Below are 15,353 nucleotides of genomic sequence, written 5' to 3' on the forward strand. Positions count from 1 at the left end.
TTACCAACCTCCCCTGGCCTCCAACACCACCGACGCCAGCAATGGCAACTCCCTAAGATGCATCATCCTCAACATTCGCTCCATACACATACACGCCATAGAAATCTGGATCCTGTTCGACTCTCTCTCGCCCCACATCGCCTTCTTCACTGAGACCTGGACCAACGCCTCCTCCACCCCGACATCAACACCACCATCCCGGATGGATACAAGATACAGAGGAACACCGCTCCAACCACTTGGGAGGGGGCCTCGCCATCGCCCACAAGAGCACCCTCCACCTCACCACCTCCAGCGAAACCGAACCCTCCGCTGAACACCTGCACTTCCAGATCCAGACCAGTCCAACGCCACACTCAGAGGAACTCACATCTACAGACCCCCCTCCCCCGGACACTCTTCGCCACCACCATCACCGACTTCATCGCGCCCCACGCCATCGCCTCAATGAACTACATACTCATTGAAGACCTAAACTGCCATCTCGACAACCCCAGTGACCCCAACTTCACCATCCTTTGTGACAACCTCGCAAACATCGGACTCAAACACCTCGTCACCACACCGATCCACAGAGCAGAACATACCCTCGACCCCATCTTCTCGGCAGGGAACAGCGTTCACTTCAGCCACACAACGCAACCACCATAGACCAACCACCACTGTGTACACTTCACCCTAGACAAACCTAAGGTACCCAATCCTGCCGCACGCCCACCACAAAGGAACTGGAGCATGGCAACCGACGAACAATTCAACTCCACCCTCACCTCAGACAACCACAACTGGGCATGCGACGCAAACATCGCTGTCAGATCCTCGTTTGCTTCCCTGATTCGATATGATGCACAAAGGGCTCCACCTCCCGATGTCCCCAACTCTGGATGAACACAGAGTAATGAGGCAATCAGGTGACGGAAAAAATAGAAGGGATGCACCGGAACCGCTGGAAGGGGGATACCTAAAAAGAAGAACACAGTGTAAATACACAGTTTAAACAGTCTACACTCAAAAGGTCTCGCTAAGACTATACTAATACCTGTGGTCTAACTGCCGAAGCCAAGAACCAATTCTACTTGTCAATAGAGATACTTCTCTCCAAGACCACTAGACGATAAATCTATAACAAAAGAAGACACACCACATTAATCTCAAGAGCGCAACATCAATTCACTCAAACTTTCAGTGAATGCCCATACATACCATGAATAGACGTTCAGTGCAACCAAAAAGGATTCACTCCAAACAAACAAAGGAAATATCCCCACGATAGGAATGAATGAAACTTAGAAGTATCAGGATCTGAGTAGTTCCAGAATAAACCCAGCGTTTGCGTAACAAAAACAAGAAACTCAGAGTTAATAAATGATTCAAAAGAGCAAGTACTCCCAGCGCTCGACAATAGCGCGAGTACACTCCAGGTCTTTCAATCCGTCAAGTAAATCCAAAGTGTGTGACAAACAAAGTCTCGTTTCCACAATGCAGCGCCAAAAAGAAAAGGCAGATGGCGCCTACCTTAGCTCGCCTCAGCTCAGTCGTCCACTCCTCCACGATAACGTCCGCGGGAGAACGACGAGGAAACCCAAGTCCGCTACCAATACTGGACACAACTCCAGGGAGCCGGTTCAACTCTCGAACGCTTCCTTCAGTGTGAGAGGAACCTGGAAAGGGTCCGAGGTAAAGCGCATACAGCGCGGCTCTGAAAACGAGAGTCCTAGCGCTGTAGGCGGATCAGCAAGTTTATGCGTGATGTCACTTTCCTGCAGCAACAACGCAGACCCGCAAATGAGCTGACCCAGGAACAGGAACAAACAGAAGTCCAAACAAGGCTTCTAATTCAAACGGGAACAAATCCGGGGCGGCCAAATCGAAGACAAACAAGCCTGCTTGACTCCCAGAACAGACAGTATTACGCGCACAGGAGGTGCGCACTGGATGACCTATATAGTTTAAGCTCCTCCCCAAGATAAGGAGCATGTTGGGAGATGTAGTCCGGAGTCCTCAGTAGGCGCAAAAGATCACCTCCTGACAGTATGTCCCCCTCCCAAGCGCCTCCTAGACCCGGGCTTATCCGGGTGAGCTGCGTGGAACTCCCGCACCGCCCTGGGAGCATGGACGTTCGCGGAAGGCTCCCAAGAGTCATCCTCCGCCGAATAGCCCTTCCAGGCAATGAGATACCAAAACTTCCCACGTCGGTATTTGGAGTCCAAAACTCTTCGCACCTCGTACTCCAACTGACCATCACAGACCAACGGAGGCACAGCCGCTCTCCTGGATCTCCCCGCAGGCCTCAACAAGCTACAGTGGAAAACCGGATGGATACACAGAGAAGCAGGCAGCTTCAGCCTATAGGCGACAGACCCAACAGGACGAATCACCTCATAAGGGCCAATGAACCTAGGATGAAAAATGCTGTGGAAACGAAAACGGATGTTCCTGGTGGACAACCACACTCGATCACCCACAGCATAAGTGGGACCCACCTGACGACGGCGATCAGCCCAGGACTTATACTGAATCTTAGCTTGGACAAGATTCCTTTTGATCTTATGATGCAACTCTATCAGGGTTTTCAGACGAGATGCTACTGCAGGTTGTTCCGTCACATCACAAGGTATAGTCAAGGGCAGGACTTGAGCATGGAATCCATGATTGGCCCTGAAAGGTGACTCCTTGATAGAGCTGTGCCAGGCGTTGTTATACGACAGTTCTGCCAACCATAACAGCGAAACCCAGGATTCACTGGCCTCCTTCGCATAGCACCGCAGATAAGTCTTCAGAGTTTGATTCAGCCTCTCCGTCTGACCATCCGTCTGCGGATGAAAGCTGGTCGATGTTGCTGCTTTTATCTTAAGCGCTCTGCACCACGTCTTCCAGAAACGAGCAATGAACTGCGGTCCCCTATCCGAGATGATAACCCTTGGGAGTCCATGCAGTCTAATCACATGGGTTAACAACAGTTGGGCAGTCTGACCCGCGGTGGGGAGGTTCTTGCATGGTATGAAATGGCCCATCTTAGTGAGGCTGTCTACCACAACCATGATGGCATCACAACCCTGATGCTTTGGTAGACCTACAACGAAGTCCATGCTTATGGTGTGCCACGGCTGTGATGGGGTTGGCATGGTTACCAACTCGCCTTTAGCTTTGGTTTGCTCGTTCTTTGCTCTTGCACATATATCACATTGTTTGATCCATAGACCCACATCCTTGTCCATGAGTTCCCACCAGAACTGTCTTTGTATCAAACTGAGCGTCTTGGTACATCCTGAATGACCGGCCAAAACAGAGTCATGACACCAGTTGAACGCCTGGAGGCGAAGTTCCAAGGATGGCAAATACAACCGGTTTTGATAGAAAGGGATTCCATGCTTAAGGGTTCGGTGAGGAGCCTGACTTGCCCACTTCTTCCACCACTCCTCATCCTGATGCTTTTGAACCTTGTGCAGAAAATTCTCAATTGTGACGACACACAACACTTTCTCAGGTGAAATGATGGATTCAGGACTGCTTTGTCTGGTTTCATGGATGTCTTCCTGTCTTGACAAGGAATCCGCTTTCCGATTATCAGACCCTGGTCTAAACTTGACTACAAAATCGAACTCAGCAAAAAACAGCATCCATCTCATTTGCCGTTGGGAGAGGTGCCTGGCGGTTTTCATATATTGCAAGTTCCGATGGTCGGTGTACACAGTGATCGGATGTTTTGCTCCCCAGAGATAATGTCTCCACTCCTGAAACGCCTTCTTGATGGCCAATAGTTCTTTCTCCGCCACCGTGTAATTGAGCTCAGCGGAACTCAATTTCTTCGATAAGAAGGCTATGAGATGCAATTGTCCAGTGTGACGGTCTCGTTGAGACAGAACAGCCCCCACTGCTATGTCCGAAGCATCCGCCTCTACGATGTAAGGCACTTCACTTTGAGGATGTTGCAGTATAGGCGCTGAGGTAAAGGCTCTTTTGAGATACATGAAGGCGTTCATGGCCTCCACAGTCCAACAAAAAGGGTTCCCTTTCCTCAACAACCGAGTTAAGGGGGAAACAAGCTGGGAAAAATGGGCAATTAATCTCCTGTAGTAATTGGAGAACCCCAGGAAACACTGCACATCTCTCACATTCTTTGGAGTAGGCCATTCCTGCACTGCCAACACCTTCCTGTCAGACATGCTCAACCCTGATGGACTTAGAATCACACCCAGGAATTCAACCTCATGCACATGAAACTCACACTTAGTTAATTTGCAAAACAAACCATGTTCCAACAACCTCTGTAGTATAAGAGACACATGCCTAACATGCACTTCCGAGTAAATCAGAATGTCGTCTATGTAAACGACCACAAATTTATCTATATAATCCTTCAGGATGTCATTCACAAAGAACTGAAATGCCGCAGGGGCGTTACATAGCCCAAACGGCATTACGAGATACTCGAACAGCCCGTAACGTGTTTTAAAAGCCGTCTTCCACTCATCCCCCTCTCTCATCCTTACAAGGTGGTAGGCCCCTCTCAAATCAAGTCGGGTGTAAATAACTGCCTCCCTCACTTGATCCAGCAAAACGGGGATGAGTGGAAGAGGGTATCTGTTCCTGACAGTATTCTTGTTCAATACCCTGAAATCGATACAGGTCCTCAAGTCCACATTGGCTTTCTTAATGAAAAATAAAGGGGAAGCCGCCGGTGACCGGGACGGTCGAATGAACCCTCTCCTTACATAATGCTCTAGATATTCTTGTAGATGTTGTGTTTCAGGTTCGGATAGAGCATATACCCGACAGGAAGTCAACACCGCCCTCGATATGAGGTCTATTTGACAGTCATAACTGCGGTGGGGTGGAAGAGACTCAGCCTTACTCTCACTAAACACCTCTCTGAACTGGGCATACGCAGGTGGAATCTCTATGTCTTTCTCAGCCGCAGTCGCTATCTGATAACTATGTGACAGAGCCAAAGCACGAGTAACTGACGACTGATTGCAAGTGTTCTTACATATCTCGGAATCAAATTTCACACTCTTCTCAGTCCAATCAACCGTGGGGTTATGATACCACAACCAAGGCATACCCAAGATAATTTCATACTGTGGTGCCTCTATGATATTCAATGTGATTCTTTCAATATGATTTGAATGTTCCCCCTGTCTAACCAACTCCAATTCCTCTGTCATCTCCGTGATAGGACCAGATTTCAGGGGCTTCCCATCCACGGCCAACACCATTTCTGGTGTCTCTGGGTATGCGCTTCAGCTCTAATTTTTGGACTAACCCACTGTCGATAAAATTCCCCGTGGCACCAGAGTCCACCATAACCCCAACTTGATGCGTTTGCAACCGGTCCGTGAGTAGCATGGGAAGAACTCTGTGCGTTACAGCAGTGGCTTCGTGTCTCCCGCCAAAGAAGGCAATTGCAACCCTGGAGAAGAGGTTCCTATAGAGGGGGGTCCTAACTTGTACTCCAATGTCTCCTTAATGTCCTGAATTGGGACAGGAACAGTAGGAACCGCCACCTTCTTGGTAAAACCGAACTTGCCAATTCTTTTGGGTTTCGTGGGACATTCCTTCACATAATGGCCTTTCTTCCCACAGTACATACATAGACCCATGATTCTACGATTCTCTCTCTCTGTTCTAGACAAGGGAGCCCTTATAGCCCCCACCTCCATGGGCTCTGAGTGCGATTCTGAGGAAGAAGCAGCACCTTTGTTTCCCTTCTCGTTTTTTTCCGTAGGAGCGTAAGTCCTTTCCCCCGCCTTTCTGCTAACCTATGATCCAGACGGAGTGTGGATTCATCAGGTCAGTACAAGTAGTAGGCTGTGGATCGATCTGGGCAAGGACATCTTTCATCTCATCTCCCAACCCCATGTAATATAGAGACATCCTCTTGCCTTCAGGCCACGCTGTCTCTGCTATCAAACGATTGAATTTAGTTAAATAAGTAATTAAATCCTGCTTCCCCTGTCTAAGTTGTAACAATTCACGATCAGCAGACAACGTTGTGGCTCTCCTGTCGAAAACCCTTTCGAACTCACGTCGAAATGAGTCCCAATCCGTAAGGAGAGAGTCGTCGTATTTGACCAACGGAACCGCCCAATTGGCAGCATCGCCAGTCATATATGATATCGCAAAAGCGACCCTGGAATGATTAGTTGGGAAAGAGGCCGGCTTACACGAAAAGTGAAGCATGATTTGTGTTAAAAAAGTCTAGACCTTCAAGGGATCCCCTGAAAACCTCTCAGGACTAGCCAGTGGAATTGGGGGTGGTACGTTCACTTGTATCTGCGATGTTGTGGGCGAGGCATCGAATGGGTTACGGGACTGTCGGTCTACTCTTTCTCAAAGAGCCGCTGTTTCTGCCTTAGAGGCAGCCAGTTCCTGTTGAACCAACACTAAAGCCTGCAAAACGTCATCTAAAGACGCCATTTGTGCGTCACATACAAAACCCGGGAAGCGATATATCGTGGGCGCGTAATTCTGTCAGATCCTCGTTTGCTTCCCGGATTCGATATGATGCACAAAGGGGTCCACCTCCCGATGTCCCCAACTCTGCATGAACACAGAGTAATGAGGCAATCAGGTGAGGGAAAAAATAGAAGGGATGCGCCGGAACCGCTGGAAGGGGGATACCTAAAAAGAAGAACACAGTGTAAATACACAGTTTAAACAGTCTACACTCAAAAGGTCTTGCTAAGACTATACTAATACCTGTGGTCTAACTGCCGAAGCCAAGAACCAATTCTACTTGTCAATAGAGATACTTCTCTCCAAGACCACTAGACGATAAATCTATAACAAAAGAAGACACACCACATTAATCTCAAGAGCGCAACATCAATTCACTCAAACTTTCAGTGAATGCCCATACATACCATGAATAGACGTTCAGTGCAATCAAAAAGGATTCACTCCAAACAAACAAAGGAAATATCCCCACGATAGGACTGAATGAAACTTAGAAGTATCAGGATCTGAGTAGTTCCAGAATAAACCCAGCGTTTGCGTAACAAAAACAAGAAACTCAGAGTCAATAAATGATTTAAAAGAGCAAGTACTCCTAGCGCTCGACAATAGCGTGAGTAGACTGTAGGTCTTTCAATCCCTCAAGTAAATCCAAAGTGTGTGACAAACAAAGTCTCGTTTCCACAATGCAGCGCCAAAAAGAAAAGGCAGATGGCGCCTACCTGAGGTTGCCTCAGCTCAGTCGTCCACTCCTCCCTGATAACGTCCGCGGGAGAACGACCAGGAAACCCAAGTCCGCTACCAATACTGGACACAACTCCAGGAAGCCGGTTCAACTCTCGAACACTTCCTTCAGCGTGAGAGGAACCTGGAAAGGGTCCGAGGTAAAGCGCATACAGCACGGCTCTGAAAACGAGAGTCCTAGCGCTGTAGGCGGATCAGCAAGTTTATGCGTGATGTCACTTTCCTGCAGCAACAACGCAGACCCGCAAATGAGCTGACCCAGGAACAGGAACAAACAGAAGTCCAAACAAGGCTTCTAATTCAAACGGGAACAAATCCAAGGCGGGCAAATCGAAGACAAACAAGCCTGCTTGCCTCCCAGAACAGACAGTATTACGCGCACAGGAGGTGCGCACTGGATGACCTATATAGTTTAAGCTCCTCCCCAAGATAAGGAGCATGTTGGGAGATGTAGTCCGGAGTCCTCAGTAGGCGCAAAAGATCACCTGCTGACAGTCGCAGCCAGAGAACTCCACACTTAAATCGCCAACTGCACAGATGAGCTTGCCCTGCTGCGCAACCTCAACAAACAGCGCCCCAGGAAAGCTGCCTGGTTCACCACCGATCTCCATGAAGCCAGGGGCACCTGCAGACTCCTGGAGAAGAACTGGAGAAACACCAAGACAACCGGAAACTACTCCACCTACAAGGATGCCATGATAAACTACCACAAGCAAATCAGAACCACCAAGAGGAATGTCATCCACAACAAAATCCAGGCCAACTCCACCAACTCCAAGGTACTCTTCAACGTCATTCAGGACTTAATCAACCCAGTGAAGCCACAGACATCACCCCATCCCAAGACCTCTGCGACAAGCTTGGAACCTACATCCACCTCAAGATCAAAAACCTCTACGACAACTTTGTCTGCCACCCTCCAAATGCCACAGCTGGCCACCCGCCCTCCAGAGACTCCAGCCAGCCCACCATCTCCAACTGGACTCCGATCATGACCAAAAACACCGCCTCAATCAGAAAAGGCATCCACTCAGGGCCCCCACCGACCCCTGCCACCCTCACATCTACCACACAGCCGCAGGCGCAGCCGCCATTGCACCCAAATTGCAGCGCACCATCAACACCACCGTCCAAACAGGCACCTTCCCAGATGACTGGAAGTGCGCAGAAGTCATGCCCCTGCTCAAGAAACCCACAGCTGACCCCACCGACCTCAAGAACTACAGACCCATCTCCCTCCTCCCCTTCGCAGCCAGAGTTGCAGAGAGAACAGTCAGCAGGGAACTGACTTGATTCATCGAAGAGAACGCCGTCCTTGACCCATCCCAATCTGGATTCCGAAGCAACCACAGCACTGAGACCACCCTGCTCTCCGCCACAGACGACATACGCACCCTCCTGGACCAAAGCCACTCTGCAGCCCTCATCCTACTTGACCTATCAGCAACTTTCAACACCGTCTCCCGCTGCACACTAGTCACCAGACTACATGACACCCACATACCAGGAACAGCCCTGGAGTGGGTCAGATTATTCCTCACTGGAAGAAGCCAAAGGGTCATACTACCACCCTTCCTCTCGGATCCCACAAAACTCACCTGCAGAGTCCCACAGGTGTCATCGCTGAGTCCGACCCTCTTCAGCATCTACATGGCCCCCCTCGCAGCCATCGTACAACAACACGGCTTCAACATCGTATCCTATGCCGATGACACCCAGTTCATCCTCTCCCTCACCAAAGACCCCACCACGCCAAACTCAATTTCTAGAAAGGAATGCAAGATGTTGCAGCCTGGATGACCAACAGCTGCCTGAAGCTCAACGCTGAGAAGACAGAAGTTCTCATCCTTGGAACCACCCCCTCAGCGTGGGACAGCCCCTGGTGGCCGACCGCCCTCCGAAGCCCACCTACTCCTTCAGACCACGCCAAAAACCTTGGCATCGTACTCTACTCATCACTCACCATGAACCGACAGGTCAACACCATCACTTCCAGCATTGTTTCAACATCCTCTGCATCCTCAGCAAGACCTTCAAATGGATCCCCTCTGAGTCAAGGAAGAAAGTCACCCACTCACTCATCACCAGCAGACTGGACTATGGGAATGCGCTCTACACTGGTATCAACAAGTCCCTACTCCGCAACTTCCAGACAATACAGAATGCTGCAGCCAGACTCGTCCTCGGCATCCCCCGGGACAAACATATCTGCCAACACCTACGAAGACTCCATTGGCTCCCAGTGGAGAAAAGAGTCACCTTCAAAATTCTCACTCACACCTACAAATGCCTCCATACCAACGGACCCAAATACCTCAACAACAGAATCAACTTACACGTACCCAAAAGGAACCTTCGGTCTTCCAACCTTGCACTAGCCAAAACCCCGTACATCCACAGAGCCAGAGCAGGCGGACAATCCTTCTCTCACATTGCAGCCAGAACCTGGTACAAACTACCGGCAGACATCAGGCACGCCCCCTCACCGAACACCTTCAGGAAGGCCCTCAAGACCCGGCTCTTCGACTAACAGATCTGTGGAGCCTCCCACCCCCAAGCGCCTTGAGACCCTCTCAGGTGAGTAGCGCGCTTACAATTCCCCTCATTGATTGATTGAACCAATTCATCCTCAGCAGGACAGAGGGTAGCAGGCAGCAGGGCAGCACAGCACAAAAGCAGTTCCCCCAGAGAAGCAGGCTAGCAGAGTGGCAGTCCCTGTAGCAGCACAGCAGCAATTCCTCCTGGCAGAGTTTTTTACAGGTCCAGTAGTGTCTGATTTAGTTCGGTCAGAGGCCCAGTACTTATACCCAGTTGTGCCTTTGAAGTGGAGGTGGTAACGCCAAAGAGGGGCTCATCCCCACCTCTTGCTCTAGGCTCACTACAGGGGGGTATGCAGCACTTATTGTCGAGATAGGACACTGCCTTTTCAGGTATAAGTGTCAAATCCTCCCCCCTCAACCTGCCCAGAATGACCCATCAGGATGTGGATGGCTACTCAGTCACACCTATCCTTCCTTTGTGTGTGGCTGTCTAGAGGTAATGCACAAAGTTCAACTACCACCCACCCCAGACGTGTATTTAAGACAGGTTGCAGGCTCACAGACCTAAGAGCAGAGAAATTCCATCTTTCTAAAAGTGACATTTCTAAAATAGTAATGATAAATTCAACTTTGCCAGCAACCATTCCAATGATATGAAACATGGCAGAGCTACTCTTTCTCAATCACGGATTAGAGCTTATAAGGGTAACAAGGAATTCCAAAAGTTAACCTACGATAGGGGTAGTCCTCACAGAGGGGAAACACAAATTTGGGTGTTTTTCACTACCAGGACATGCAAACTTAACAGTACATGTCTTGGGGTGGGCGTAACTCAGGGAGTTCCGCGAAGTTGTCTAAAAACTCCATGAAATTCAGCTGAGTTCCGCGTGCATCGGAATGCCACCCGGTTCTAGTTCTTACACACTGTAGGACCCTGTAGTTCCTTAATACACCATGCTTCCTTATGTAGAATGAAGCAATGACGTTTTCAGCTGAGTCAACAGCAAATAATCATTTGTATTTAGATATACATGGTAACAAGGTGAAGCAGAAGTTTGTTGGTTTCTGAAAATGGTAATTCCAGATTTGGTAATACTAAAGTGGAAGTCACCAAACATGCCTACAACACAACGGTCCAGAGAAGGAAAAGAAAGGGCATCAGAGCAACAATCAAATTATATTAGAATGGAGGAGTATAAACTACAGTATGTTAGTGTCATTTCCACAGCACAGACATGGCTTTTGCATTATGTCCACACTTCAGTGGAAAAACATGTTTATTAGGAATTCTTGTGCTAGTACATAATCGGGGAGTATGACAAGAATGAAATGAGGAACATGTGTACATGCAAACTCATACGGCGTGACATTTAGACAAAATAAGCTCCACTTTATGAAGAAAACAGAGAAACAGCGACAAAACAATGAAATCTGAAAAAGTAACATGACTGAACCCTCCCTTTCATACATGGAATGAGGGGTCTCCACCGTTCAGTTTGGGAAGGACAGTTTAAACTCCAGTTCTGAGAAAGAAATGTCCAGAATATGTTTGTTGCGAAGCAGTGAGGGAACGGTCTGGGCTCTCTACTTGTCTCTGTCCTGGAGCGCTGAGATCCGATGAAATAAGAAGCTTTCTTTGAAAAGTGACCCTGTAAATACAGAAGGGTCCAGATGGGGGTCATCCAGATGTGCGAGGGCATCTCTGCTGGGCACACAGTACTCTTAGCAGCCTCAGGCCCCCAGAGCTGTGTGCTGCTCTCAGAGCAGTGCACACCCACTGTTACGTACCTACATGATCTGTCCGGTTTGAGAGCTGTGCACATACAAGATTTGTGTTATCTGAGCTCTGCTAACACTTGTGCACCTTGAAGCTCTTTGATCCTCCAAGATATGTGCAGTGTGAACTGTGCATCATAAGACATGTGTGTCGTGTCCCTGAGGGAATGAGGACAGACACATGAATATACTTAGGAGCTTTATTATGCACGTCTTCTCCTATCCCTGTCCCTACTCTAACTGCCCTCATCCTGTACTTGCTCCTCCTCTTCCCTTCCACCCAGCTAGCTCCGCCCCCCAACTACTAGACTGTCAACTACATTACATCTCCCCTTTTCTTAATAAAACAAAACAAACAGTGTTTCAATCCATCTCTTCAATGAGTCTCTTTGGTGGTTGGATATCGCGACGTGGCCGCAAAGACATGGCCCCGGTGGACTCACTAGGCAAGGGTCCATTCTGCTGACCTCTGCCTTCTGTATCACCATGGTCGGGTTCTTCAAGTGCGAGAGTGTCAGGCAGGCTCATCAAAGGTCCTTTCATGCTTCGAGGACACTTCTTGAAGTGAGAGACGTTCCTGGTGATTCGACGTTGGTCAGATTCCGCAGTTAGCATGGTGCCCTTCTGTTGGGTGACCAGCAGTGGCTCATCTCGGAATCGGCAATCAGTCTTTCTCTGTTGATCCTGTTTGACGAGGACGTAGTCTCCTTCATGCAAGGATGGAGATCTCGCTCTCCTTTTGACATCGGCATATGATTTCATTCTGTCCTTGTTATGTTTGTCAGTCACAGCCAACTCTTGGTGATTGTAAGTTGGCACCACAGCTTGCAAGGCCCCTTCCCATGTTGGGATGCGATTTCTCATTGGGCGCCCTAGCATGAGGGTCGCTGGGCATTGTCCGGTGGTTGAGTGTGGAGTTGTCCTGTAAGCTCTGAGGACTTCATTCAGGGCAGCTTGCAGCTCCCTCTTCTCAGCCGTGGCTTGCTGAAATGTCTTTTTGATCGTAGCCATAAATCTTTCAATGGTGCCATTTGCTTGTGGCCAGAGAGGGGTAACTTTCCTGTGCTTGAAGTCCATGTGTTTTGCAAATGCACTGAATTCGTGTCCATTGAATGGGGGCCCATTGTCCGTTTTAACCTCTTTGGGGACACCCCATGTTGCAAATACTTCATCTAGCACCTTGAGAGTGCAAGAGGCACTTGTAGACGATATTATTTGTGCGATGGGGAATCTTGAATATTCGTCAATTATGGCAACCACATATTTTCCAAACTGCAGCGGTCCGTAGAAGTCCATGGCAATTTCTTGCCACACTCCGCTGGGCAGGGTGGTCATTTGTAGTGGTGCCGGCGGATTGCTTTTGTTGGTCAACTGGCATAGATGGCAATCCTTCAGGGTAGACTCTACCATCTGGTCAAGAAAAGGAAACCAGACGCGTTCCCGAAGAGCTCGTATTGTTGATACTACTCCTCTATGACCTTCATGGGCCAAATTGACAACTCCTTGCCGTAGTTGACTAGGGATCACAAGTCGTTGACCTCGTAGAATGACTCCATCGGTGGTGACCGACAATTCATCACAGATGTGCCGGAATGCTTGTATCTCTTGCCGGACTGTGGGGTCTGTGTCTTCTTCTTGTGGGTCATGTCTCCACCGATTAGTTTGAATCCGGCGGAGTACTATCTGCAAGACGGCGTCTTGGGCGGTGACCTCCCGAATGACGTTCATGGGAATGGCAGGTGGCAGTGCTTGATCAGCCACAAAGTGGATATACTCCTCAGCAAACAATGGTTTGGATTCTGATGATGGCGGAGGGTGGCGGGACATGTAGTCAGCCGGGGTCTCCGCCTTCCCCGGTTTATGAACAATGGTGAAAGTGTACTCCTGAAGTCTGAGACCCCATCTCTCGATTCTCGGAGGCATCTTGGATCTTGGGTTGCCGTAGATGGTGACCAGCGCCTGATGATCAGTGATCAAGGTAAAGTGCTTACCATACACAAAAACATGAAAGTGTTCACATGCCCAGACCACTGCAAGACTTTCCTTCTCCGGCTGCGAATACTTCTTCTCGGGATCAGACAAGCTGCGACTGGCATAGGCAACGACCCGTCTCTGGTCAGAGTCATTCTCATATTGTGCCAAGATGGCCCTCAAGCCAACGGGGCTGGCGTCTACGGTGATCTCAGTCTTCCGTTGAGGGTTGAAGTATGAGAGGCTGTCGGCCGACTCTACAGCACGCTTGATGTCTTTGAACGCTTTCTCGCACTGAGGGGTCCAGTCAAACGGTTGACCAAGTTTGGTGAGGATCCGAAGGGGGTGACTGATGGTCGCATAGTCACGGATGTAGCGGGCACAGTAGCTGGCCATCCCCAAGAATGATCTCAAGTCGTTGACGTCCTGCGGGCTCTTAGTATTGTTCAGGGTCGCAATCTTGTCCGGATCAGGCTTCATGCCCTCATCAGAGAAAATATGGCCAAAGAATTTTAAAGTCGCCTGGTGGAACTCACATTTCTCCTTGTTCAACGTCAGATTCGCATCCAACAGGGCATGACAAACACGATCAAGAGCGATGTCGTGCTCACGAACATCGGACCCATAGACCAGGATGTCGTCGCTGTAGTTCAAGGTGTTGGGGATGTGTTGAATGATTTGCCGGATCGCCTCCTGAAAAATTTCTGCGGCGGATGAGACACCAAAGCTCAGCCTTTTGTACCTAAAAAAGTCCTAGGTGGGTTGCAAATGTTGTGATGTAGTGAGATTTGGTGTCTAATTCTAGCTGGTGATAGCCTTTGTTTAAGTCCAGCTTCGAGAATACCCTTGCACCATTCAGTGCAGCGATCATGTCGCTCAGATGCGGTCCAGGGTGTCGCTCCCTTTCAATCGCAGTCTTGGGTAGGCGCATGTCAACGCACAGTCTCACCTTGTTGGGAGTCCCTTTCTTAGGTACGATGACCACTGGCGACACCCATGGGGTCGGGCCATCCGTTCGCTCTATGATGTCCGCAGATAGGAGTTCTTGAAGTTCGTCCTCGCCGGTACTTTGAAGATGAAATGGAACACGTCGTGGGTGCTGAGCAACGGGTTTGATCTGTTCGTTAATGTGCAGATGGATCTGACACCCTTTCAGCTTACCCAGGCCCTGAAATAGCTTGGGGAACTTGCTGACGCAGTTCTGGCTGTCATTGACTTTGAACAAAATTGCCACCAGACGAAGACGCTCTGCAGTGGGGAGACTGAGTAGGCAGTCGGCTTCAGGTCCTTTGATGACATGTATGACCGCCGGTATGGTAATGTTGTCATGAGTGAGTGTCGTGTGGAATTTGCCCAGACAAGGGAGTGGTTTTTTGGACATCCACGTGAAGACACGGACTGGTGCAAAAGTCAATGGGGGCTTCGGGGCCATTTTCTCATATTCCGTAACTGGAATGTAGTTCAGCAAAGCTCCGCTGTCCATTACAAATTTGGTGTCATGATTCCCTACTTTAATGTCTAGGCGTGGGTACCTTTTGAGTTGATCAGGATCCGCAAGCATGTTTAAGTATTCTACGGTGTAAGCCGAGTCCCTGGATGATGATGGTCTCGAGTCCCGAGACGGGGATCTGCGTTCCCATCGTGATCTGCGTGATTCTCGGCTGGAATGTGATGAGCCTGGGGACCGCATGGACTCTCCTTGAACAGCTCGTATGTGATGTTTTCTTGTGTCTGAGCGAGACAATCTCGTTGTTTCACTTCGCCTCTCCTTGTGATAGTCTCCACACATTGCTTCGAAGTGGTTCGACCGCCCACATTTCCTGCATCGCTGACCCATGGCGGGACAGGTGTCTACATGGGGATAGT

This window comes from Lissotriton helveticus, chromosome 2_2 (assembly GCF_964261635.1).
Source record: "Lissotriton helveticus chromosome 2_2, aLisHel1.1, whole genome shotgun sequence".
Taxonomy (NCBI): domain Eukaryota; kingdom Metazoa; phylum Chordata; class Amphibia; order Caudata; family Salamandridae; genus Lissotriton; species Lissotriton helveticus.